We start from the raw sequence: 27,668 nt of genomic DNA, 5'->3' as shown, positions 1-27,668 counted from the left end.
TCATATAACGGTGTCGAGATGTCAACTGTGACATATTCATATGTCTAGTTGACTTTGACACATCCTTCGACAAAATTTAACACAGAAGGCTGGCAAACATATTACGGAACACAGAATAGATAATCAGGATGCGAGAATCATAAAAAATTTATATCGATGTCAAAAAGCGATAATACGAGTAGACCAACGAGCTTCTAAAACACGGAAGAGAAAGTATAACCCTTGAGATGACAAAACTTATACAAAAACTAATATTACACTGCAAGATACCAGACGCATAGAGAAGCAGCATAATGATACCAATGTTCAAGAAAGGAGATAAAGAAGACCCCAACAATTATAGAGATATAAATCTACTGAACACCGCACATAAACTTACCACAAAAGTCCTAACTAACAAAATCAGTAAACTAACAACTTTATCAGATGAACAACAAGGATTCAGATCCGGAAGATCCTGCGTAGACGCCGTATTTGTACTAAGACAAATTACAGAAAAAGACATCGAGTACAATAAACCAGCATATCTATGTTTTATAAACCTGACAAAGGCTTTCGATCGCATCCAAGTCGAAGACGTCTTACACCTACTGTATAAAAGAAACATACCAATCAATATTATACAAACCATGGAAAACATCTACTTCCATAATCGAATACAGGCAAAGATAAATGGAAAACTAACACATTGTATACCAATACAAAGCTGAGTCAAACAGGGTGACTCGTTAAGCCCACTTCTTTTTAATATAATAATGGACGAAATAATAGAAGCATTTTAGAAATTTCATGGTTACAGAAAGAAATCCAAACATTATGTTATGCAAACGATGCCGCATTAATCGCCGAGACAGTAGACGAACTCCAAAGATTAACAAACATCTTCAATACAACAGCCAAGAAATACAATATGACAATGTCAACAGAAAAAACCAAATGTATGACAAAATCTAAATACCCACTATGATGTAAAATCGAAATTAATGTGAAAATAATGAAGCAGGAAGCAAGGTTTAGATATATGGAATAGATATAACTAGTTACGGAAATATTGAACAAAAAGTACGACAACAAAGCTTAAAAGCAAGTAAAGAGGCGGGATATCTTAATGACACAATCTGGAAGAACATACACCTAAGACACAAAAACAAGAATCTATAACGCAACAATTAGACCTATATTAACATACTCAGCGGAGACAAGAACTGATACATCTAAAACAAGACGACTACTAGAAACAACAGAGATGAAAATACTTCGACGAGTATCAGGGAAAAGTCTGTTGCGTAGGGAGAGAAGCAAAAACATAAGAAGAGCATGCAATATAGAAGACATAAATGGATGGATCACAAAACGGAAACGGAAGTGGCACAAACAGATTAGTAGAATGGCAGAGGATATGAGACTATATCTATAATAAGATAAGAAGTATTGGCAGACCAAGCAAAAGATGGTGCGATAGAAACATGCTTTAAAGCCTACATATAAGAAGGAAGAAAAAAAAGAAGACGAGTAGACCAACAAAATCTAAACAACAAATCTAAAGAGACACCTATAAGAAGAGGAGTGCTACAAGAATATGTACTGTCGCCTCTGTTTTTTAATATGTGCTCAGAAGAGGCACTAGCAGACATCAATGAAGACAGACAGACGATATATACTTATATAGACAAGAGGTATGGAATGACACTGAACATAAAAAAAAAACAAAAATCCTGATTGTCAGTAAGGACAAGGTTGAAGACGAAACAGTCTACGTTAAAGGAAAAGTTTTAGAGGAAGTACAGATACAATTATTTGGGATGTGAGCTAAATGATCAATGAGACCGCAGCCTTGCGATAAAACGACGCATTGAGATAGGCGAGAAGCGCTTTCAATATAATGAAAGCAGTATTGTGCAATGGAAAACTTGGAATAGAAATTTGAACTAGAGTATTGACTACGTATTATCTGTTTTTTATACGGAGTTGAAGCATGGACAATTACGGATGCAACTGAAAAGGGACTCGCCAGATGTGAGATGTGGTGTTATAAAAGAATGTGGAAAATATCGTGGACACAACACGTAACAAACACTGAAACATTAAGAATGATGAAGAGAGAAATACTCAACAATAAAGGAAAGTAAAATAAGCTACGTTGGTCACATACTAAGTATTGAAGAATATGAGATGATGCGATTGGTTATACAAGGAAAAGTGGAAGAAAAAAGAGGACCAGTGAAACGACGCCCCTCGTAGTTGAAAAATTTTAAGTAGTGAAGTGGAAAAAAACAATATAGCTCTTCAGAACTGCTACAGACAGAGTAAAATGGGTCGTGATGAACGCAAATCTGCTTAAAGGATGAGGCACGTGAAGAAGAAGATAGTCTTTTTAAAACATCCATAACAAAAAGATTATAGAAAAAGGTTATGCAAAAAGAAACATTTTTGATTGAGAAAGCTAAGAAAAAGAATCCAAATCAGATAATAAATTGTTATAGGCAACTGTTTCTAAGAAGGCAGTAAAAGCAATGTCCTTAAATTTTAAGGATAATCATATTTTTCGAAACGATGTATGTGGTGCTCATAGAAAAATAAGAAAAATGTTTAGTTATGATTGTAATTAAACTTTAAAAATAAGTAATACATAAAGGCAGTGTGTATCCAGCTAATATATACTTAGTATTGAATATTGAGACTCATACTAAGAGTTTATAGTCCAAGAGATAAGCAAAACATAAATATAACAACGAAAGCCTTTATCTTTTATATTGTGCTTATTATTTTTTGGTAAGTTATTCTATAAAAGCATTATTTTTGATCTAATTAATTTCTTAATAGTTTTGAACGTAACAGCCATAGCGTACACCAAATTGCTTTTTACGTACCTTACTGTATAACTGGTGGTTGATTTAAGAAAAAACAGCGAAGATATTTAACTTATTCGATGGTAAAAGTTTGTCATTGTGAATATGACAGCAGGTTCAAGGTACGCCCACCTCTACGAGCGACGTGCTCCGACGTCCTGATCGTCGTTGGGACGCCGCCAACTGGATGAATCCCTCACGATAGAGTCATAAAATCGGTGCGTTCCGATTGTCTGATGTTCATCGCTGAGGCGCACCATAGCATGCTTGATTTTGCACCGGCTTTCCAAGCCGTAGTCATCGATCAAAATAGACGTTTTTTGATGAGTAGATACAATGAAATTGATTTGGATTTTCTCCTCGGTATATTCGTTTAATAGGTCAGTCGGTTGCTGTAAAAAAAGAGAACAACGTGTTATTAATTTAGAAATATGTATAGGCTTCCTAGTACTAAAAATAAATTTTTTTGAAGTATGTTTATGAAATCATTAAGTGAAATCGGGGTATTCATTCAAACTATAGGTAAGGTGGTGCTCGAGTTTTTCTATTAATTTAATTAATGAATATGTCGGAAATACTTGACTACAATAATTTGTTAACCATTAAAAAAAAAAGAAAACATAAATTCAACAGTAAGAAAATAACCAGGCCAATACGAGATTACGTATTCTGAAACCATCTACAATGGAAACAATATATTTAGTTTGGTTCTTGTATCACGTAAAGTATTTAGTGTAAAAAATTTATCCGTAAATCATTAAGTTATAATAAGAGTCATATAATTTGGAGTGAATACTCCTCACGTCCTCACTTTATTTTCTATAAAACTTCACTGCTTGTAAAGAAAAGTATGTTTCATTTTCAAACTTTTGCATGCAAAAATGAAGAAACGCGCAAGCACGTACAAGACTGTTACATCACATTAACAGGTTAAGTGCCACCATATTGAAAATTTTAATGTCTTCATTGGCCGATTACTTTTTTTTTAAGTAATTTTATTACTCTCTTTATCTTTCAAATCAAAATCTAACACTCTAAAATGCGAATTTTGTTTAAAATTTCATTTTTCAAAATGTGAGGCCACGTTGGAGTTTCGCAGCCACCAGCAAGATTTTTATCACGAAATGCCTATAAGAGTCCAACGTGGCATTACGCCTTGACTTATTTATTCCTAATGATAACGTGTCGGCAAATATAACAAGCGAAGGAGTCGTCGCCGTGGCTTGCGTTTTTCCTGCCAGTACTTAGATTAGAGCGGTACAATGCAGTCGTACGAGAAAGAGCAACAAAAACTTAAAAAATATTGGCAAGAAATTCTGTCAGATGAAGAATTAGATGAGTTTGGCGACACGTATCTTTCGAACGAGTACAAACCAACTGATTCTAGTGATAGTGAAAATGAATCGAGTACTCCGGAACAGAATAAAAAAGAAAACGTGTGGCCGGAAATACCAAAACCGTTGGGACAAAATGTATCGGCGTTCACCAGTAAAGAAAAATAATATACAAATTTCGGAGCACATGTTGATGATGCTATAGAATCTGTCATTGACCAACATTCTGAAGTCTCCGAACAGGAAATTTTAGAAGAAGCAATAGTATCTAATGCAATGAATGAAATTGTCTGGAGGCCGGTCAACAACAAAAATTTATAGAAATTTACATTTGAGGACTATAATTCTGCAGGTTTTTATACACAATTATACGAAAACTTCTACAACAAATCGCCCTTTCAATTCTACGAATATTTTGTAGACGATGGTCTTTTATGCATAATGGTAAATATCTAATTTATTTTTTTCATCTGATTTTGATTCTTTTTTAATTTTTAGGTTGAAGAAACAAATTTTTATGCCCTGCAGTGTCCAGAAAGAAATCAGAAAAAAAGCACACGTATTACCGCGTGGCACAATGCTGATGTCGCCGAAATAAAACGATTCCTGGGTATAGTTAAATGGATGGTTTTATGCCATTTTCCATCTTTTCATTCGTAGTGGTCAAAGAATGATCTTTGTGTGAATAATATTAAAAAAGTAATGTCAACGAATCGCTTCCAGGTATTGTGGAAAACGCTGCTTTTTAACGATAATTCAGTAACAACAGATGACTGTTTGCAGAAGATCGTTAGCAGACTTGGTTAGCAGACTGAAAAGTAAATTCAAGGCTGCCATCGTTCCAAGGGAAAACGTGTGAATTGGTGACACTATAGTGCTTTTTTAAAGGCGACTAAAATTCAAGCAGTATATTGCCAACAATACGCACACATTTAGGATAAAATGATTTAAACTATTTCTAGAAGGTGGTTATACCTACAATTTTAACGTATATTATTGAAAAGAACATGCTGAAGGTAGCACCGTAATAACAAATGTAGTGATAAAACTTATGGATGGAATGCTTGACAAAGGACGAACACTTGCGATCGATAACTACTACAGTTCTGTCATACTTCAACATGAACTCCTACACCGAAAAACTTGGTTTTGATATGATTGGTACGCTACGTGCAAAACGCAACAAAGTAATTCGGGCATCGTTGTTCAGAAGTGGAGAGACAAGCAAGATGTGCTGATGATTAGTACCAAATTCGCTGACGAAATGGTGCCAACGCAGAAGGCACGCGGTGATGTTGTAAAGCCAAAGAATGTCATCGAATATAATAAATATAAAAGCTTCATTGATATATCAGGTCAAATGAAGAGCCATAATTCGCAATTATGTAAAGGAATAAAATGGTACAGAAAATTATCGATGGAGCTCTTGACTTGCACAGCACTTATGAATGCTTATGTCGCGCATCAAAGGCATTGTCAATAAAAGAATGACGATTACCAAATTTAGGAAAGAGATTATTCGGGGCCTATTAGGAGATTTAATTGTCACACCCGTCATTATGGAAAATAGTCACAAACTCAGCGATGTTAGTCGTGCATCGCTGGTCGTCGATATACAACGTGTTACGCAAAAATGGTAGAAGAGGAAGGAAGGCAAGTAGCACAGAGGAAAGCAACCAAAACCTCATTGATATGTGATGGCTGTAAAAAATTCTATTGCCTTGGCTGTTTTTTTGTCATACATTCCGTGACAAAAAATTTAATTAGTGCTTTAGATATAATTTTGATATTATGGTATTACGTTTTATTTTATGAAAATAAAGCTTATAAAGTTGCATAAAATGTGTACTATGAATATATAACAAAAAAAATATATAATTACACAATTGTTACTTATAAATATTATGGGTCATGTGAGTCCTCGTTGACATCTCAGAAGCACAGGCCAAGTATGCTTTCTAGACCATCTGGCCGGGCTCAGAATGTCCCCGTGTATTTTAAATGAGTTCAAGAAGCAGCTGTTGAGCTACACAGCATTTTCTGACGACCTAGCGCGTTAGTCCACGTTGGCGTCACTCGGCCCGTATATAACTTTTATGTGCGAGTCCGTTTTGGCCTCTCATGATACTACTCAAGGATACTATTGAGAAGGGAAATTGCTTTTCTTGCTTGGTTGTTTTTCTCCTCAATTGTGTCGTCTACGTTGCCTTCTTTTGTAATGATCATACCTAAATATTTATATGTGTTGCAATATTTGATAACTTCTCCATCTTCCAATATGAGGTCCTGTTGTTTCCCACCGATACACATATACCCGTTTTTTTGGATATTGATTTCAAGTCCCCATTTTTTATATTCTTCGATTAATTTTCGAGTCATATACTCAATATCTTCATAAGCTTGTGCTTTCACTAGTTGATCATCTGCAAATGACAAAGTGTATATGCTATTGTTGTTAGTTGGCATTCCCATATTTCTACATTTGCGCTTCCACAGTTTTAGAGCTTGTTCTAGATAAATTTTAAATAATGTCGGGGAGCGACAGCAGCCCTGCTTAAGGCCTTTAATCATTTGGAATCCACTTGACAAATTATTTCCAATCTTTACCTTTGAGTTAGCATTAGCGTACAGTTCCTTCGACGCATTTATTAAATTCATGCTTATGTTTGTTTTCTCTAACGCTTTCCATAATTTATAATGGGGTACGCTATCATAAGTCTACATACAATAAATGTACTTTTTGATTAACGGCTGTTTTCTTTTCAATAATCTGTGCAATGCAAAACAAATGGTCAACAGTAGATCTACCTGCCTAAATCCTGCCTGTTCCTCAGCCTCTAAGTCTTTATATTCGCTTTTTACTCTACTAAGTTTTTAATTATTTTTCCGTATATTCTACTAATCGAGTTTGTCACGGCAATACCTCTGTAATTGTCACATTCATCCCTTCTGCCTTTTTTGAGTATACTGGATATGAATGATGTCTTCCACTCCTCTGGGGTTGTCATTCAATTAATGCAGTTTTGGAACAGTTGGCTAAACTTGTATATAGTTTGGTTGTAACGTGTTTAATTAACTCTGCATAGATGTTACCTGGACCCGGTGCTTTGTTATTTTTTAGAGATCTACATACATCTTCCACTTCGTTCGTTGTTATTCGTATGGGCGAAGTTAAAATATTTATATTTTGTGTTTTGTTGCTGTCTTTAAATTGTAGTCTATCTTCCCTAAGGAGTTTCTCAAAATATTGGCCCCAGTCATCTATTGTTATTGTTGACACTATGTCTCTCTTCTTATCTTGTCGTAAAGATTTTAAGACTCTCCAACTTTCTGTGCTTCCTCGTCCTCCTAGATGTGAATTTATCATGTTACACTTTTGTTGCCATGCTTCATTTTTCTTCCGACATATCATATTTCGTACTTTAGCTTGAGACTCCTTGTAGATTATTTTATCCGTTATATTCTTTGTGTTTAAGAATTTTTGATATTGGTCCCTTTTCTTCTTTATTTCTTGTTCTATTTCTTCTTCAATCTAATATGGAAGTTTTTTTTGATTTTGGATTTGGTATCCGATGGCTTCTGTTGCTGCCTCCTGGAGACACCTTTTTATGTGAGGTACATAACGAGAGATAATAGCGACATATACATATTTAGGAACATAAGTAACTGAAATCACACATCAAAAAAACTTAAGCACTTTAACTTTATAACCGCAACGAAAAGATTTATAGAGTAATGCTACAATGCATTTATGAAAATATGTTATACAGCTGAGCAAATTGCATATTATGTATCTATGAAGTAACAATGCGGGATTAGCGTAACGTATTAATCCTGGTACTGTAACACTAAGCCCTTGCTACGCCCCTGGTCAAACATACTATATGACGATTCAATCTGCAGCTATTCTAATACTACCGAGAAATTTCTACTGAGTTCTAGCTGAGAATAACGAGACAAAGTATTTATAAGAGCAAATTAGATTGTTAGTGTTAGTCGAACATATAAATTTGTACGGTTAACTATATAAACCTTACAAATTCTTTTTGTATTAATGTTAGTTGACTTTAAATAAATTAAAATAAACATTGCAGTACCTTTTTTGTGTAAACAAAGGACTAAGACCTATCTTCTTCTTTTTACGGTGCCTATTTGTTCCTGATGTTGGCGGTCAGCATAGCTATCCTAACTTACTTGAAGCTATTCGGAATAGTCTGGTTGTAGACGTATCAAACCACTTCCTTAGCATCTGATGATAGACATTTTGGTACTTAGTAGTAAATTGTGACTTCTAAAAAGAAACTTTATCTTTACGAACGACTTAATATTTACGAACGCTGATCTTGCTTTCCCAATGCGTTGTTTTATTTCAGTAAAGTGGTCCCATTGACTATTTATGTTAGTACCAAGATATGTGTAGCTGTTTACCCTGTCAATTGGCTGTTGGTTTACCAAAAGATGTGTATTTAATATTTCGCGCTAACTACCACGTACGTTGTTTTGTTCGTATTGAGATCCAGCCCATATTCTCCACTTATATCTGATATGCGCGACATTATTGCTTGTAAACGATCTAGACTATCTGCAAAAACTACTGCGTCGTCAGAATATCTTATGTTGTTTAGATGCACTTCGTTAACTGTAACGCCTTTCTGTAGTTGTCCCAGTGCTTGCTCGAAGATACGCTCCGAGTACATGTTAAATAGCACTGGAGACAGAATGCATCCTTGCCTCACTCCTCTATCTATGGAGATTGTCTCTGTCAACGGGTCATCCACTTTAATGTTCTTAGTTTGGTTGTAATATAAATTATATATTATTCGCAAGGATCTATCATCCCAAGCCCACTTCTTTCAAGATGGATATAAGCTTGTCATGCTTTTGTCTATCAAATGGCTTTTTGTAGGCGCTAAAACAAATATATACATCACAGCTGACATCCCTGCACATCTGGATAAGCAATTGTATAGCGCATAGAGCTTCTGGGGTGCATAAGGTATCGCGGAATCCAAACTGTGTCCATGACACTCGTTTTTTCACGTTTATTCTGTTATGTTTTACTTTTAAAAACGTCAATGGCTCATTAACCTAATTATTCTGCAGTCTTCACATATTTTTGCATTTTATTTTTTCGGTATAGTTACGAAGGTCGACTTTAACCAGCTTTGGGGAATATTTCCAGTTATATATATATTTTGTTAAATATAGTCGTTATCCATTTTATTTCTTGTTCGTCCATAAGTTTCAGGAATTCTGTATAAAATTTGTCAGGCCCTACAGCTTTACCATCTTTAGTTTTTCCAATAGCTACCGTGACTTTTTCAATGGTAATCGGGGGTCCTGTTTGTCATTCTACGTCTTAAATGGCTATCTGCTTTTCATCTGCAAATGTTACTTCCACATATTTCTTACTAAGACCTATGCTATCATAAATTCTATGCTCCGCTGCGGATGCATATGATACTTATTATTGCTTTATATAACTTTAAATAACTTACACGCTTACCTTTACATATTTTGCACTTAAATATGTTTAAGATGTGAGTAGAAATAATAATAAAACACGAAAAATGATTGTGACATTCATGTCATGTAATTTCATGCTATCATTAAAACGTAATTTATTTAAGAGATCATATAAAACTCTATGGTATTTTAATAACTTAAATATTATGAGAACTATGACATAACGGTTTATTTATGACAGACATCTATATATGAAACATCATTTGACCAATTAAAAATAACATAGGTTACAGTATCGATTAAAAAATTTACTGTTAAGTAAATACCAAGTCTTTAAGTACTTATTAAAGGTATAAAATGGTTTAAGCTATTTCTTAAAACAAAATGAAACCTAAGAAAAGGAAAGAAAGAGTAGCTGATAATATTTATACCGCGTGGTTAAAGATATTTCAGTAATTCCATCAAAAAATAGTTCACATCAGGTAAAGCTATTATTTTATGCCATTTACTACAGCAACTACTTCTTAGGGTTTTCGCATCATTTAAGTTATTCACAACTGTATTAGCCTATTTGATCTTGTTTGTCGCTGATCTAAATAATTTTATCGATGTTTTGTTGATCCGATCCTCCGATTGCTTCTAACCGTGTCTCCCCTGCCTCGATTTTAGTTAGTTCCAGTTTTTGTTAATCCTTTTTATGTCGTTCTTCTGTCGTGCATGTGGGACAGTACATTTTCCTTTTCCTCACGTGGTTTCCATTCTAGTAACTGTTTGGTTCATTCATAGCCGTTCATTTTCGCTACGTGGTTGGCCCAACTTTAATTTTACCTTTCAATTTTTTTTTTTTCAAACATGGCTCGTAACATTGTTCTCTGTATCACATTCAATTTAGTAGCTGAAGTACTGTAACTCTAACATATCAAAAAAGAAAAAGAAATATGGAGAGTGATCAGAGGACAAAGAAAGAGATGAACGAACTGATAAAAACGAAACACATTTAGAACGAAACCTGAACAGACTACTTTCGATCCCTATTTGCTAAAGATGACGATAATGAACCATTAACACGAAAGGTGACGACAAACGAAGAAATAAATATTAACAGGTTCACTGTCCACAGACCACGTATGGTCTGTGGACTAAAAGCACTACCAGTTCACAGACCATATCTGGTCTGTTCGTCGATACAATTTTCAGGTTGTTTATAACAAAGGACGTGGGGAGAATGGCCTTTGTTAGACGTGGACTTGACAGAATATATCCCATATATTATAGTGTTGGGACAAAGAAAAAAAATGTGTCATTTACCGTAATATCGAAACTAAACACCTATATTTTATTGCGTTTTCACTTTTAGCGAACTAAACAATGGATATGTAAAATAAAGTAATATACAATAGAAGGAAAAGTAAATATTTATTGAAAAAGAAAAAGTATCGAAAAAAAATTTACATGTTAAATGTACTTTTTGGAAACATTGTAGACAATATGGTTTGGTACAGATGTTGCATATTTGTGAAACTCTTTTGGCTTTATTAGTGGCAGCTGCTGATGTTTTTCCTTTTTGACGACATTCATTATATCATCCGGCACACCTACGTCTAGTAATTTTTCCATCTTTTCTATCCAGCGGGTTAAGAAAATGCTGTACTTGTGACGTAGACGGCGTAGGTACGGCAGGTGTCTAGACAACGTTTATACCCAAAAGATTTTTCACAATACTTATTTGGGCCTGCAATATTGTACATTTATTTTGCTGGTTCAATTTATTAAACAAATAAACTGTATTTATGATACCCACTCCAAACAGAACATCGACAGCAACTTTTTTGTACTAGGTCAAGGTCTTGCGAATTGGTGAATAGTAGCTAGCCAATTCGTCAGAAAGATCGATACCTTTTTTTCGATTATTTTATTCCAATATCATATTGGGCTTTGGACGCGGGTTTTGACCTGTACTCATCGTTTGTTCATTTGCGTGACAAGTAGATATTATAAGGACGTCCCTGTTGTTCTTCCATTTTAGGATCGTCTCATTATTTTTTTGTGCATCAATTTGCTCTCCTCGCTTCAGTTTCTTGTTTTTGACCAATAAAGGTAAGTTTTTACGATTTTTCTCAATGTCCCACAAAGATCAGTTTTGCGTTGAAGCAAGTATTCAGCTAATGGAACACTGTTATACCAATTATCTGCTACAATCATTTTAACCTGGTCTAAAATATCTTCACAAAGCTCGACAATTATGCTCCCAGGTTTATCAAGATTGGAGATTTGGGGATCTTGCCCAGAATAAACTTTATATTTCCAAACATATCCATCATCAGTTGTGGCTTTGTAAATCTTTAGTCCATACTTGTGAATTTTGTTTAGATTATACTGACGAATCAGCAGTCGCCCCTGAAATAGAGCCATGGATTCATCCACAACAACGAAATCTTTTGGCGAAAGAAACTTTCTGCAGTTTCTCATTACAATGTGTATAACTGGTTGGGTTTTGTACAAGCGACAAACATTTAGTTGGACATTTGTATCTGGTGCAACAAAGGATGATAAAAATGGGATCTTTTTAGTCACCCAGTCACCAAGTAAATGCCCAAAAACTTTTCCATTTCTTTCTTTGTTACCGGTTTCCAGCAACTTAGACGACCTCTAGAATTATTAGCAATCAGCGTATAGTTTGGTTTGTTCTATCACCAACTCAAAGAAATCATCATCAACTAAAAGACGAAATATTACAAACAGATCTGCATTTTCTGGAATGTTTTCAGTATGTATATAATTTCCGATTTCTTTCGATTAATAAGTCTCATGCCCCATATTCTGAAGCTATTTCTAAAAATTATCCATAACAGAATTTACAAAAAATCTGGGGACTCGAGAAGCTTTATTCAGTTTCATTGTTCTCATGCAAAAGTGTCGGGATCAACAAAAAGATCTCTACTTGTGCTTTATAGATTATGAAAAGGCTTTTGGCAAAGTCAAACGCGATCAGTAATAGAATGCTTGCAAAAAAAGAACGTGGATCCAAACGACATTAATACAATACGTGAACTCTACTGGAACCAAAACGCCTTTGTCAGAACTGAAATGGGTGATACTGAAACCATAAACAGCCAAAGAGGAGTTCGACAAGGTTGTATACTATCACCATTATTATTCAACTTGTACTCAGAGGACATCTTTGCACATGCTCTAGATGAAGCACAAGAAGGAATAAAAGTCAATGGAAAAATCGTGAAAAATATCAGGTATGCCGATGATACAGTACTGATTGCTGGCAGTGAAGAAGAACTACAAATTCTGTTAACCAAAGTAGTGCGAGAAGGAGAACTATACGCCTTAAGGTGAATGTAAAAAAAACCAAAACAATGGTAATTTCAAAAAAACACACACCAGTTATAAACATACTAGTCAACAACAATCTACTTGAACAAGTGAAAAAGTTTAAGTATCTAGGCTGTTGGATACATGAAACCTTAAACCAAGAACAAGAGGTTAAATGTAGAATATAACAGGCAAGAAACACCTTCTTAAAGATGCGACAGTTACTCACTACCCGTAATCTTGATTTGTCCCTACGATACCGCATGATAAAGTGTTATGTATATAGTGTACTATTACACGGCGTGGAAGCTTGGACCTTAACAGTTAGCTCGTTACGACGTTTAGAGAGCATTGAGATGTGGGTATTTCGTCGTATGCTGAAAATTCCATGGACCGACCGCGTTAGAAATGATGAAGTTTTAAGGCGTATGAATAGAGAACGTGAACGACAAAAATTTGTCGATCTAACGACTGAATGTCGTAATTTCATCCATTTTTCTCATCATGTTCTTTCATTTGACGCTCTGTAGTTGGTATCATGCCAGTTCTTAGAGCTGTAGTTACTTTAATATCTCTGTTGTCGTTAGAATCGAAATAATCCATACAATGTTCAATCGCATGCTGAACGTTCATGTTTTCATTCATTACCTGATTGTCTCGTAGACTTAAACAGTCAGGTGACAAATCGTCATGAATAAAATCGGAATCTGCTACACTGTCAATATCGTCAACATCACTACTGTCGTCGGTTACATTTTCTTCATCCGACTAACTTGACTGACTATATTGTTCGTTATCACTCTCTTCTAACATTCTCCGCAACTCTTCTTCCGTATAGCCTCGTCTCTTCTCATATTGCCGCAACAATTTCAATTTACAAAAAGCACAAACAACAACGTCTATTTTGTTTTGATTTTCGACTAATGTCATAAACGTCATTTGTCAATCAAGTAGCTAATTTCACGTATTTTGTTGTCTTCGAATATAAAGAAGACCTAGGTTTATCGTAATTGATGAGTTTTCTATGCTGTTTCTTATTTGATACAGGAGAAAAATTGATAAAATGCGGAAAATACGCACATACTACATATGGTCTTTGAACTCACGAGACAACTTTTGGTCATTTTTGTTCTATAGTGTCCACAGTCCATATTATGTGGTTTGATTTAAAACAAATATCTTTTAATTAAATATTTATATATATTACAACATTATTTATTTCTTTATAGCCAGAAGATATCAACTTTTACAAAACATAACTGGGCTTATGAGCAATTTCCACTCTAAAACCTTGACAGTGAACCTGTTAAGGAGGAAGAGGTAAAGGAAGCATTAAGGAAATTAAAAGTAGAAAATCACCAGGAGAGGACAGAATACCGAATGAACTCCGAAAGTAAGGGTACCGACCAGAATCTTTCTACTTCTTCGTCGGTACTCAGTAACATGACACGAGTGAAGTAAATGTCTGCATAAAAATGTAGTATGGGTGTCACTTTTATTCAGAAACAACATTATTATATTCATATTATAATATAATATGAATGTAATAATGTTATATTATATTGTATTTTATTTTAGATCCATCATTTACAAACTACGATTGTGCAGATAACAAAAGTGTTAAAATTAAAATTTTTAAATTTAAATTTTATTGTCAATATTATTCATAACGCTACGACACTATATTTGATACACATATGTTAAGGTCGTAAATAAAAGGTTAGGTCAAACTGGTAATTTAAGTGTAAATTCATAAAAGAACGTTAAAATTTAAAGGTCGAAGGTTAATAGAATAATTTTAGAATTTTGTAAGTGAAACGCAAAAATTGTTATGGTAGTTGTAAATCTTCTTTACACAAATTGTTAGAATACTATTTAACATTCATGTCTGGTTAATTTTTATTCTCTCTTAAATATTCTAAATTAACACTAACCGTGCTAAACGAATAAAAATATTTTTAGTGTGATGTCTGTAATAAACAAACCTGATTGGTTAAACTTGCAATTTCAGTTAAAATGTTTTTCGCAAAAAATTTATGATCGAATTGATTTAACCTGCTATTTGCTATTATTATACCCTCCCTTCTCGAAATTTTCATGGCTTATATCTTTATTCGAATGGGATGGACGAATCACTATAGGAGGCAGAAAAATAGACAACCTGCGATACGCAGATCACACGCTTATACTAGCAGCGAATGAATTCAAAATGAATACCATCTCGGAACGGCTAAGCCGGAAAGCGAAGAATTCGGACACAGATCAACACTGGAAAAAACAAAATAATAATCGTAGACAAGAATATAATAATCTACACCTCATACACCAAGTGTCGAATTTTAAAGTGGTAGACAAATTTGTATACTTGGGCTCCCTGATAATCAACAATGGCGTTTGCTCCTCAGAAATCAAGCGTAGACTAGCAATGGCCCAAACCGCATCAGTTAAATTGATTAAAATATGGAGACCGAACAAAAATAAGGGACACTAAGCTCAGGTTGGTCAATACCCTTATTTTTCACATTGATACATATACAGCTGAAACATGGACCCATGAGACTCTTAAGAGAAAATCAATGGGAGTAAGATCAAAGCCTTCGAAATATGGGTCTATAGATGAATTCTACGCGTGTCCTGGATATAACATAGAACCAACCTGTCAATTCTGAAAAAACTTCATATAAAAGACAGGCTATTAAGAAAAGTAAAACGAGCATACCTAATTTACTTCGGCGACAAAGCTAGAAGAACGTGGACCATGGAACTATTGGTAGTATAAGGAAAGGTAGAAGGCCGAAGACCAAGAGAAAATCCCTACATAAAGCCTTCTATTTCAAAAGAATTCCGTTAAGGCATCCTTTAACTTTTTTGTCATTATTGGTGTCTTAATTTCTTGGTCATCTATTTTTTCTTGATTGAATATTGTTTCTAGATATTTACATTCATCAACAGGCCCTATCTTCTCGTTATCTAGATTTGCTTTGCTCAAAGATTTGCTTTGTTTCTTTCAATGCTGAAATATTTGATTTTTCCGGTATTAAGTGTTAGTCCCTATTTCTGATATTAAATGGCCACTTTCCTTATCATGTATTTTATATTCTCCTTATCGTTTGCTCTGACACCCTTATCATCTGCAAATTGTATTGTAAATAGTGTCTCGAAGTACTTCTCCCAGGTTTGTTGTTGGCACTATATCCTAGGCTTTTTGCAGATCAATAAAAGTTATGAACATTTCTTGATTTTATACTGTTTTCTTCTCTTTAATCCACTTTAATTAAAACATATTATCAGTACAAGACTTTCCAGCCCTTAATCCACTTTCCCTCCTAATTGCAGTAATTGTAATACTTATATAAACAATTAAGTGTACTAGTTATTGAGATCCACGATAATTATTGGGGTCTTTCCCAAAACCTTTTTATTTTTGAGTATTGAGGAGATCTATGCTATTTTCCGTTGATTGAAAACCAATCCCTTTATCCATTTATACACATAATAACAATTTTAACAAATTTTGTCATGAAACGATAGATTTTCGGTGTGAGGTTTGATGAGTTCGGTATCTATTGCATCAGCACCACTTACTCTGATTTTTTTAATGACTTTACGACTTAGTTTAAATTTTTTTTTAACTTAAAATCGAAATTTCATGTTATAGGTTTTGAAGATTAAGCTCTAATAATGGAAATTCCACAGCGATAAATCAACGAAAGTGATAAAGTATATTAACCTTATAAGAATTCTAAAAACTCTAAACTTCATTTGTATACAAATAATACCACGACAGTCTGATCAAAAGATATCGAATTTTTACCGTCGAGTTGATAAAAATGTTATTATACCCTTAAGCCTCATGTGCAGACCATGTGTACCATACTCGTGTTTAAGAGACTGTAGCCACGTGAGGGATGGAGTTTCTGTGTTGTTATATGATAAATTAGAAAGGTCTAGTCTATAGAAAACGGAAATCTGTCTTGGATAAAGTGGTAATAGGTAACTGATTTCGCTCACAGTACAGATTGGTGCCTTGATTGTTTTCTTACTTTATAGAAAGGGGTGACGATGTTATTAGACCAAGAAAGAAACAAAAGTTGTATAACGAAGCAGGTCCTTCTAATTCAGTAGATGATTTAGTAATTCGTAAGATGTCTTATTTGCAAAATTTTTATTTTGTATTGATTTGCTGATTATTTAAAACACAGAGGAACTGAAGGAATCGTCAACATAGACGATGATATTTAAGAACATAAAATAATGTGGAAAGAAATAGATGGCCCGGAAGAACTACATGAATTTAAATTTACTGATAGTCCAGGATTCAATATTGACGAAGAGCAACTACGTGGTATGAATCGATTGATTTTTACTTAGTATTTGTTGATATAAAACTTAAGATTTGTTAGTAACAGAAACAAATAGATATGCTCAACTGAACGTAGTTGAGGGGACTTGATGAAACCATAAAAAATTATTTGATTTTGTGAAAATGGCAAGACACAGATGACGATAAATTACTTCGTTTTTTAGCAGTTATAATGTGGATGGTAAATCGATATTTTCCGTTTATCTCTCCTACGACCGAGCGTTTTAGGGGGAGGCATGGTGGTAGGGGTGGCAAACTTTTTTGCATCTTTTTTGGGGTCCAAAAATTGATATTTTTAGCAAAATTCGTCAGCATATTCGTCTGGTTTTTAGAAATTAAATCTCTGAAGACTTGACTATGTAGAGTAGTAAAGACTGTTATATTAATATTAATACTAATTTTACAATGTATAGTTGCGAAAAATGGATAATGAACACAAAATATGGAGACTTGTGTTTACGATCTACACAAGGTTTAAACAGTAAAGGAAACAATACATGATGACTTGAGTAGCTGGGACACCTAGAACACATGCAAGAATCAATGTTAATTAAACGAGTAGCATTAAAACATCAGAGGATAAAAATGGAGACGATAATTGATCGGGAACTATGGAAAAGGATTACATTGCTATAGGCCTACGTGGTCTAAAAATAGCATGTATTTATTTATGATAATAGAGAATAAATACTAACAAAAAATATAAAATTATTTTTATATAAGTTAACCGATGAATCAAGAATGCGTTCCTAATTAAAAAAACTAATGAGAAATTATTAAATTATGTTTTATTGATTAATTTGATATCATTTATTATTCAGCTGATAAACAACTAGACTAGATAATATTAAAAGACACATTAATGGGTCATGGAAACAACGTTTTGTCAACTAAGTCAGTTCAGTATATCTTTTATATACTTGGGTGGTAAGCAGCTTCATAATAATTTAATATTACAAATACTACGAAAACTACCACACATACTACAAATTTATCAAAATTACCATGAAAATGAAAACACATTAGACGAAAATTTATCAGCTAGAGGAGAATGAAATATATGTAGAAGAACAATAATTAGAATGCATTCCCCAACCAACGGTTCAATTATGAATATAAAGATCAATAAAAGAATGAATTACACATATAAACTTATGCAGCAAAGAAGAACACGGAATAAAAATGCGTGCATCGAAAGGAAAAGCGAATTTTTAAAAACCAGATTATGCAAAAGCTTCAAAGCCTAATCTAACATAGAGGTAATACCACCTTATATCAAATTTATAACATAATTATCAAAGTCTAAAAAATTACAAATTCTAGAGAATTGGTGCACGGGAACCATATACGTCTACTGCATAAAGAGGAAGATTTGTTAGAATGGACCAGGGATATAATTCTCCTGATCATAATATACAAAATATTTTCGAATACCATAAACAACCGTTTAATATTTGTTCTTAATTGAAAGAACTCCTTGGTGAATCAAACGAAAGTGTTTTATGCCATTTAGGCAAGCAATTGACCAGATTTTTGTACTACGTGAGATCGTGGAAGAAACCAATGATTTTAATATCGATACGTTTCAGCTCTTGTTAAACTTCAAATCAGTATATGAAAGCGTGTTAAGACGTAAACTAAATTAACAAAAAACCAAATTAACAATACATAGAACATTCATCCTATCACTGCTGATATCTGGGACATAAACATGGACATGGACATATCCAAAATAGATGCAAACCCCCTGTTCATATTCAAAAAAATAAAAAATACTGAGAAGACTAATGATATATTTAAAAATGGTACATGGAGAAAGCGAAATAATTTCGAGCTATACAAGAAGTATAAAGAAATAGTAAACGGTAAGATTGTAACATCTTTCATCAAAATAGATAGACTTAGATGGGCTGGATATGTTAAGAGCAAATGAAAATTACCCACTCAGACAAACCTTATGAGGAAATATAAGTGGGAGTAGAACAAAACTGAAATTGAGGTATGGTGTGGACGAAAACGCCAGGAGGATCGATGTAGCAAACTAGCAACGGTTAGCTATGAACAGAAATTACTGGCGAAATAGACTGACGAAAATCAAGGCTCAACTAAGGTTGTAGTACTACTGATTATAGTAAATATGCATATATTATGAACATTATATTGTAGTTTTTGCAGTATAATGCCAGATATTAAATTGACGACGGATTAATGGCCCGTATTGCCTATTATTCCAGTCGTCAGAGACGAATATGCCACTGAACCTCTAAAAATCATACCAACAAGCTGAATTTTGCCAAGAATATTAATTTTGGGACTCTAAAAAAGACGTAAACAAGTTTACCACTTTTATCCCCGGGCTTCCCCTAAAACCCCACGCAGGGGGGTAAAAACGGTAAAAAAAAAACAGGTAAAAAAAATGTTTTAAACAAAAAAATATAGCAGAGATAATTTTCATCAAAAATGTTAATAAGCATTTTGTGTAGAATGAACCGTTATCTTAGAAACAACGCTTGAAGCGACCGTCGATTTTGCATGTCAGTTACGTGCGTGAAATCAATGTTCAATAAAATTTGTATCAGCTCTACGGTAAAAATTCGATATCTTTTGATTTAAGTTTTGATTTTCACGAGATCAATACAATCTATTCCTTTTATTGTCGGGCCACTATGAACTTTCAATAACTAGGGCCTAACATTTAAAACCTATAGCATGAAATTTTAGTTTTGAGATTTGGCAACAAATGTGAGGCATTTAAAATATGCGTAAAAAACGCTGGATTTAAACTTCACACAACAAACGATCTAAAACATTTTTTCATTTACACTAGTACGTTTTCCAAAAGAACAAAACTCCTACAATAAACTATACCCAAAACCGTCTTCTTAAATGCATTTCTTGTGACGTGTGGTCGTTTGTAATATAAAACATTAAATTCTGCGTTTTTTATTCATATCTGAAATGCCTCATATTTGTTGCCGCAACTCAAAATTTAAATTTCATGTCACAGGTTTTAAATATTGATCTTTAAAAATGGAAATTTCACTACAACTGGTCAATTAAAGTGATCATTTTTATTGATCTCACGAGAATCGTAAAAAATGGCAAAAATCGCGCCACGTTAATTTATTTAACACCTTTATAAAAACTGAGTTTATTCTCGGCAAAATATAAAAACTGCATGCGTAAGCTGCACTCTTTCTCTTTAAAACACATCTTGCTTTTTGTCGATAGGACATTTGAATCAAAAGATATCGAATTTTATCGAATTTTGCGGTCGTAACTGACATGCAAAATCGACATTCGCTTCAAGCGTTGTTTCTAAGAGAATAGTTCATTTTACGCACAAAATGTTTATAAACATTTCTGTTTAGAATTATCTCAGCTACATTTTTTACTTGAAATATATTTTTCTAGGGTGTAGAGATTCTTGGTAAATCGATTTTTTTGCGTTTTTAGGCAGGCAAGCCCGGGAGTAAAAGCCGTAAACTTTTTTGCATCTTTTTTGAGGTCCCAAAATTAATATTCTCTGCAAAATTCAGTTCTGTCAGTGTAAAACGCGTAAAATTTAGTAATTGTTTATTTATTATATTGAGATCATGATTTAGATGTATGAAAATGATAGGCTTCTATTTCTACATGGCCAAATTGTATTAATTGTAAAGGTAGCTGCAATAACATCTACCTTAACACAACGTACGCAACATTCCTGTATTGAATGCCATCTTCGAAACAACACAAACTCATTTTCCGGAAACGTTCTGCTGGCCTCTTTCACCGAATTAAGTGTAAAACACAAAAAGAAAACACCATGACGTTCATCTGGAAAAATATGGCAAACTATGACCGTTAAATCATATTACCAGGAGGTTTATTCACGAAGCTCATGATGAATTTTTTTTTTTGCATTAGATAAATACATATACCATCATTGATTTGATTTATTTCAAAACTGTCATTTGTATTTGTTCAAAATTATAATAATTATGAGAATTTATGTAATGAATTTAGAAAACATGAAGGATTTACAAACAAATTTATTAATAACAGTACCCAAAGCTAAGACCAAAACTGTACTAAAATTCGCTATGTACAGTTAATTTTACAATATTGTAAAGAAGTATGCCGATCTCCGTCTATGCCATGTTAAAATAAATTAGTTGGTTCGAAATTATCAAAAATAGAAATGTAGAGTATATCACAATTATCACAATTGGTGTAATAGTGGCTGTTATTCCTTCGCAATAGTGCTTCCTCGCCTCTACCCTTTATACATATTCTTTGGGGAATAATAGCTATCATTACTGACTCGTGGTATAATCTACGTGGAAAGACAAGAAAGAGTCAGCTCAACAGTCCAGTGTCAGCTCTACGACCTATACTTAGAAATGTATGGTTTACTAATTTTTTGAAGTCTAGACGGCCGATGAATAAATAGTACGGTGATACGTACTGTCTCACGGTTCGGTGAACGATCATTCATTAATCCTTAATGAAAGGCTTTTAATTGTAGAAAATCCTTTTACAGATAATACAGAATGTTAGATTGAATTAGTTAACAAAAAACTACCGAAACTAATTCGCAAAGAGAAGGAGAATAGCAGAAGGAATTCTAAATTACCTTTTAAATGCTTTCTGTATGTCTCAGTCTTACTTTCTGTTAGCTGAGACGTTTTTTTTTACTTACGGGATTCATCTAAAAACCGCGTAAAATAATGTCCAAATTCATGTCACTTGTATTTTTGTGCTATAGTTTGTTGCTAGAAGTCAATATGTACCGGACTGAGGTATATTTTTGAATATAAATACAGTAAATGTATCATATAAAAAAACAATTTACAAAAAAACTCCTTTAGGTAACTTATTTCCACAGATATTACGTTCAGCATTCATTGTGCCCAAAATGGGAACGTTGGTAACGTTGTAACGTCTTGAAATAGTCGACACGAGCTTGTTTGTAGTGAAGAAAACACGTGGTGTTTATAATAATGTTGAGTTTTAGTTACGATTCGATTAAAAAATAGATATATCTTTGGATCCAAAAAGTTTTTATAGTAAGTTGACGGCAGTAAAAAAAGCATAATACTGCACTATATATTTATACACTTAGATGGCTTGGATCATGAGGAAGATGCAGGTAACTGCACTTGACGACGTGGTAGCTTCAACATCTGCAGAACAATTGGATATTGTTATTTTTCCGATCAGCCGATCAAGGTACTAAAAGCAACGAGGATATTATTGACGATCAGGTGTTAGATATTCCTGATTAGACCAGACGAAGTACCCGGTGAAGTAGAAATTCATGCTTATGAATCATCCGACGAGGAAAAGGAAGAAAATATATCGGTTCAATGTAAATGAAAAGAGAGTAAGAAGGTTGAAATCCAAGCTCAAGCTTCCAAACCACCAAGAGTAGGCGATGAACAATGCTTGAAATCTGAGTTCGAAATTTTTTAATTTTTTTTTATATCTGACATAATTTAATTTATTAAATTTATCCATCCCTCTGTGCCCACTGCGCACAGAGGGATGGATAAAAATTTTCACAACTTTAATGTTTTTGAGAAGGAACTTCGCACTTTTGGGGATGCTTTTGATAAGTAGATATCATCGTTTTTCTCCCGAGGATGATACTGCACATGAAGATATGCACATGAAGATATACGATTTAATGGAATAAATAATACTTAATTAATTAGTACATAATAAGGAAGATGCATGTATCCTACAAATTATTTAAATTTTGAAAATACAGAAAGCATAGTATGTTTTTTAATATAACTTGTTATTTTTAAACATCTTATTTGGTTTATATAATAATTAAATTTACCATCAAATGATATTTACATATGTATATTTTCACAATTTCATAAAAACATAATTTCATATAAATACAATGTTGGATTTTTGCAATTATCAGTTCGACTATTGTATTTAAGGGCGATAGAAAGAGTTATTAATAAAATATTTTCATATTTTTTATACAGTCACAGCAGAAGAGTCCATTTGTGTACCTAACCAAGAGGAGATTGTTAGATATACAAAATGTCCAAACTGACCATAATTTGTTATTTTGATTTTTGAAATGTTTCGTAATTTTTGGTACAGGAAACGTGAAAAAGATCTTACTAATGAATGCGATAAAGCATGTAAAAAGATTTAAAAGACACACAAACAAAAACTGCTGCTGAATAGAAATTTAATTAAACATATTATGAACTTGTAAATAGAATAGTAAAAACAGCAATTTTGTTGATTAATATAAAGCATCGCGCTAGTCTATAGTACCGTCTACTGAATACTTTTTTAGTTTTGTTATCATGTAAGAAATACAATATTGTTACGAACATGCATTCGACGTAGCCCATATAATGGTTGCTTCTAGATGACTCGAGCGCAGAAGAGATCCACCAGTCAAGCAAACGAATTAGAGGTGGACTATGCCAGAATATTCTAGTGCATAATAACTTTTATATATAAGCATACCTTCTATGAGTTAAGTTTAGTTGATAAGATATTACGGAACTGTAAACTTATAAATAAATATATTTATATAAATTCGAACCGCTCGTTTTATTTAATCTCGCTACAGTGGTGTCCGATGTGAGATTTCAAAATAAATTCAGCAGTGATTGCTAAAAGCAAAAAAAAAGACTTTGGAACTTTTGAAGAGTATTGTTCGTCAGGAACATCCGCGTAGTTAGGTAATGATCTTTGTACGAAAGAACATTTAAAAAGTACGTGTGTGCCTGACCAAAGATGCTGTTAGTAGAACTTTCAGTAAAACAGTTGCGCGAGCAACTAGAAGAACGCGATGAAGACTACAGTGGTTCCAAGAAGATCCTTCAAGAACGACTGAAGGATGTTCTCAACAAGAATGGAGATGACCCAGAGACATTCCGGTTCCAGTCAGCAGAAGAAGCTGTTTTAACGAAAATAAAAATGTGTCGCAAATGATCGAAGAGAGATCTAGAAAAAATGATAATAAATTTGATAAGATTGAAGAATCTTTTAGAAAAAATGATGATAAATTCGAGAATATTTCCAAAAGATTTGATGAAACGTCTCACATGATTGAAGAAACTTTTAGATAGAATGATGAAAGATTCGATGAAACGTTTTAAATAATTAAAGAAGTAGCTAGACAAAACGACGAGAAACTCTAAAAAGTTTCTAGAAGATTCGACGAAGTATGTATTCAGAACAATGAGAAATTTGAAGAAGTCTCTAGAACATTCGATTAGATACAGAAAAATGTAAACAACGTAGAAGAGAAGAGCCATGATCTCAGACAATTAGAGACCATGATAACTAATACGAAAGTGCTACCACCAGTTAATGCAGTAGTTCTAGATCCGGTAGTGAAAGAAGAATCACCTAGAGACGAAACGAGACATCATATGAGATTCAAATTGGCACCATTTGATGGAAATTCCTCTTGGTCCATATACCTTAGACAATTTGAAGCTATTGCGACAGCCAATCATTGGACAGAACAAGAAAAAGCTGTTTCGTTGACTACTGATTTACGAGGTGATGCTGCGGATATCCTAAGATCGACTCCTAAGGGTCAAGAAAAATGTTACCAGACCTTGTTTACTCGACTAGACAAATGTTAAGGAGATACCCATCTACAACAAGTCTACAAAGTACAAATGAGAAGTAGAATTCAACGAGCAAGTGAGAGTTTGCAAGAATTTGAAGCAGATGTTGCTCGTATAGCTCTGTTGGCTTATCCAGAGGCACCAGACAACATCGTGGAAGAAATTGCTGTAGATACCTTCATCAATGGGTTAAGAGGATTTTTATGAATATTTGTCATTTTTTACAGTTTTTAATGATTCGACGTTTAAAGAACTATTGTAATTGAAATGGTAATAGATTACAACAACCTTGTGTGTAGTATAGTGTCATCCTTTTTTTATTCCTATGTTTTCAAGTTTAACAAATTGTTTATTAATTGTTCAATCTTTAGAGTTCTAAGTAAATGTAAGATGTAGAATAGTTTAATTTGGATAATAAAAAGACCCCTGACTATTACTTTGGACTAATTATTATCAGAAAATTGTTTTATTTTGTCTTTCGTCTTTTTGGTTTTAATAATGGGACTAATGTTAAAGAATATTTGCTATTACAGAATATATTCTTGTGAAAAACATATTATTGACAATATCAAATAATTATATTACTCTTCTAATTAAACTTTAATTAAAAATTGAAGCGCTTCATATGAAATATCACTATAAATTAAAATGTTATGATTTATTTGTAATTAAAATTTAAAATGCATAACGATTTAAATAAAAACATTTCGATCAAAGTATTACTGCAATAATCAAATATTATCGAAAGTTTCATAAATCATTCAAATAGTAAAAAATTTATTTACATTTTAAAGAAAAACTATAGATGTTTTATAAACAAAAATAACAAATTTAGAAACAAGTTTTTCTATCATTATCTAGTTTATGTAATATATTATAAACTTAATTATACACTTACGTTAAGAAAATTCGAAAAAAAATTTAAGATACCATTAATTTGTAAAGAAGAGTCAATGGAAATATGTAAATATGAACTTGCTATCGCAGTTTTGCCAATTACGCCAGTAAATGACGGATTTGGAATGTAATTTTCATCGCCACGACATATTTGCTTGAAAATTTGGATTTAGGTTCCTCTTACCCTTTACTTCACTTTTGGATGTGAGCGCAGGGTTGCTTTTACTCGGGGGCGAAAGCCACCCCTTCTCGGGGGTAAAAAAAACATACGTTCAAAATAAGTCCGAAAATGGATAAATTGACTAATTCTAAGCAACTTTTATTTTATAAAATTTTTTCAAAAAGTCAATACTTTTTGAGATACTTGCGAGTGAAAATGTTCATTTTTTTTATAAAAACCACCTTTTCAGATGATTTCTTAGAAGTAACTAAAAAAGTATGTAAGTATTTTATCGAAGAAAATAATCTTCAAAAATGTAGATCAAAACAAAAAAAAAAGTATGTACTTATGAAGTCTGTAGACCCCTCAATGAACATTTAGACCCGCTAATTACTATTTAAATGGGAATAAGCCACACTTAAAGGTTAAAATACGTTTATTGACGTTTCAATTTTCACTTCGGAAATCGTTCTCAAAATACAAACATTGTGCAAAAATACAATGTTTGTATTTTGAGAACAATTTCCGAAGTGGAAATTGAAACGTCAATAAACGTATTTTAACCTTTAATTGTGGCTTATTCCCATTTAAATAGTAATTAATTTAAAATGCCACAAGAAAATAGCTTCAGAACAATATTTAGACCCGCTGTTTATGGAAGAACTTCAAATAGCATTGGAATGTTTAATAAAACTAAATAAAGCACCAAAAGTTGATAAAATTGTTGCTGAGTTCTACAAGTTTCTTCCAAAAAACGGAAAAGTGCTTGTATTTGGGCTTGTTAATATTTTTTTCGTCAAACCAGACTTTCCTCGGGGTTTTTATGACGCAATAATTTTTTCTCTATATAAGAAAGGAAACATGAAAAGTGCAGAAAGTTATCGAGGTATTAGCTTCTTAAATGCAATCATCATCATCATTGGTGCTACAGCCCTATAAAAGAGCCTCCACCTTCCCAAGTCTATTACGCCAGTCAGTTCTATCCATTGCCAACTGTTGCCAGTTTGTTGCGCCTATTTTTCTACCATCCTCATCTACACCATCCCTCTATCTGAGTTTTGGCCTACCCCTACTTCTACTTCCCACAGGTTGTGACATAAGGATTCTTCTAGGAGGATTGTTCTGCTGTTATCTTGCCAGATGTCCTGCCCATCTTAGTCTTCCTATTTTTATAAGAGATATTACGTCTTTACCACCGGAGAAATGGTCCATGTCTCCGATCCATATGTCAACACTGGTTGTATAAGGGTTTTGTATATGGCTATTTTTGTTTTTTGGCTTAAGTTTCTGCTTCTCATGTGTCTACTCAGTCCAAAATAGCATTTGTTTGCTTTAATTATTGTTCGCTTGATTTCTTCCGTCATGACGTTCTCCTTGGTGATCAGGGAGCTTAAGTATGTGAATTTGTACACCACTTCAAAGGTAGAGTTATCAACCGTGAATTTGTGGCCGATGTTTCTGGTTCTATTGTTGGGTGTTGATGCTATTATCTTAGTTTTCTCCTCATTTACTTGCAGGCAAATATTTTTTTAGGCATTTGACAAGGTTGTATACATTTCTTCTAGCTTGCGTGTTGTGCGGGCAACTATGTCAACATCATCTACATATGCCAAATTTGGGATGATTTATTAGAAATGTTTCCTCTGTTGTCTATTTGGGCATCCCTGACAG

General features: G+C 33.4%; 1 protein-coding gene across 8 annotated transcripts in view; it reads right to left on the bottom strand.

Annotated features, from left to right (window-relative positions):
* Positions 1 to 27,668, bottom strand: part of CAP (Cbl-associated protein) — a 573,660-nt gene that overhangs the window by 443,658 nt on the left and 102,334 nt on the right. For all 8 annotated transcript variants that reach the window (XM_072537967.1, XM_072537966.1, XM_072537968.1 and 5 more), the window contains exon 2: positions 2,871 to 3,241. The gene's annotated coding sequence lies outside the window, so the exon portion shown is untranslated. The remainder of the gene's footprint in view (positions 1 to 2,870; positions 3,242 to 27,668) is intronic.

This window comes from Diabrotica undecimpunctata, chromosome 7 (assembly GCF_040954645.1).
Source record: "Diabrotica undecimpunctata isolate CICGRU chromosome 7, icDiaUnde3, whole genome shotgun sequence".
In the NCBI taxonomy this organism is placed as follows: Eukaryota; Metazoa; Arthropoda; class Insecta; order Coleoptera; family Chrysomelidae; genus Diabrotica; species Diabrotica undecimpunctata.
Note: the sequence above shows the minus strand (reverse complement) of the source record. Positions and strands in the feature narration are given on the sequence as shown.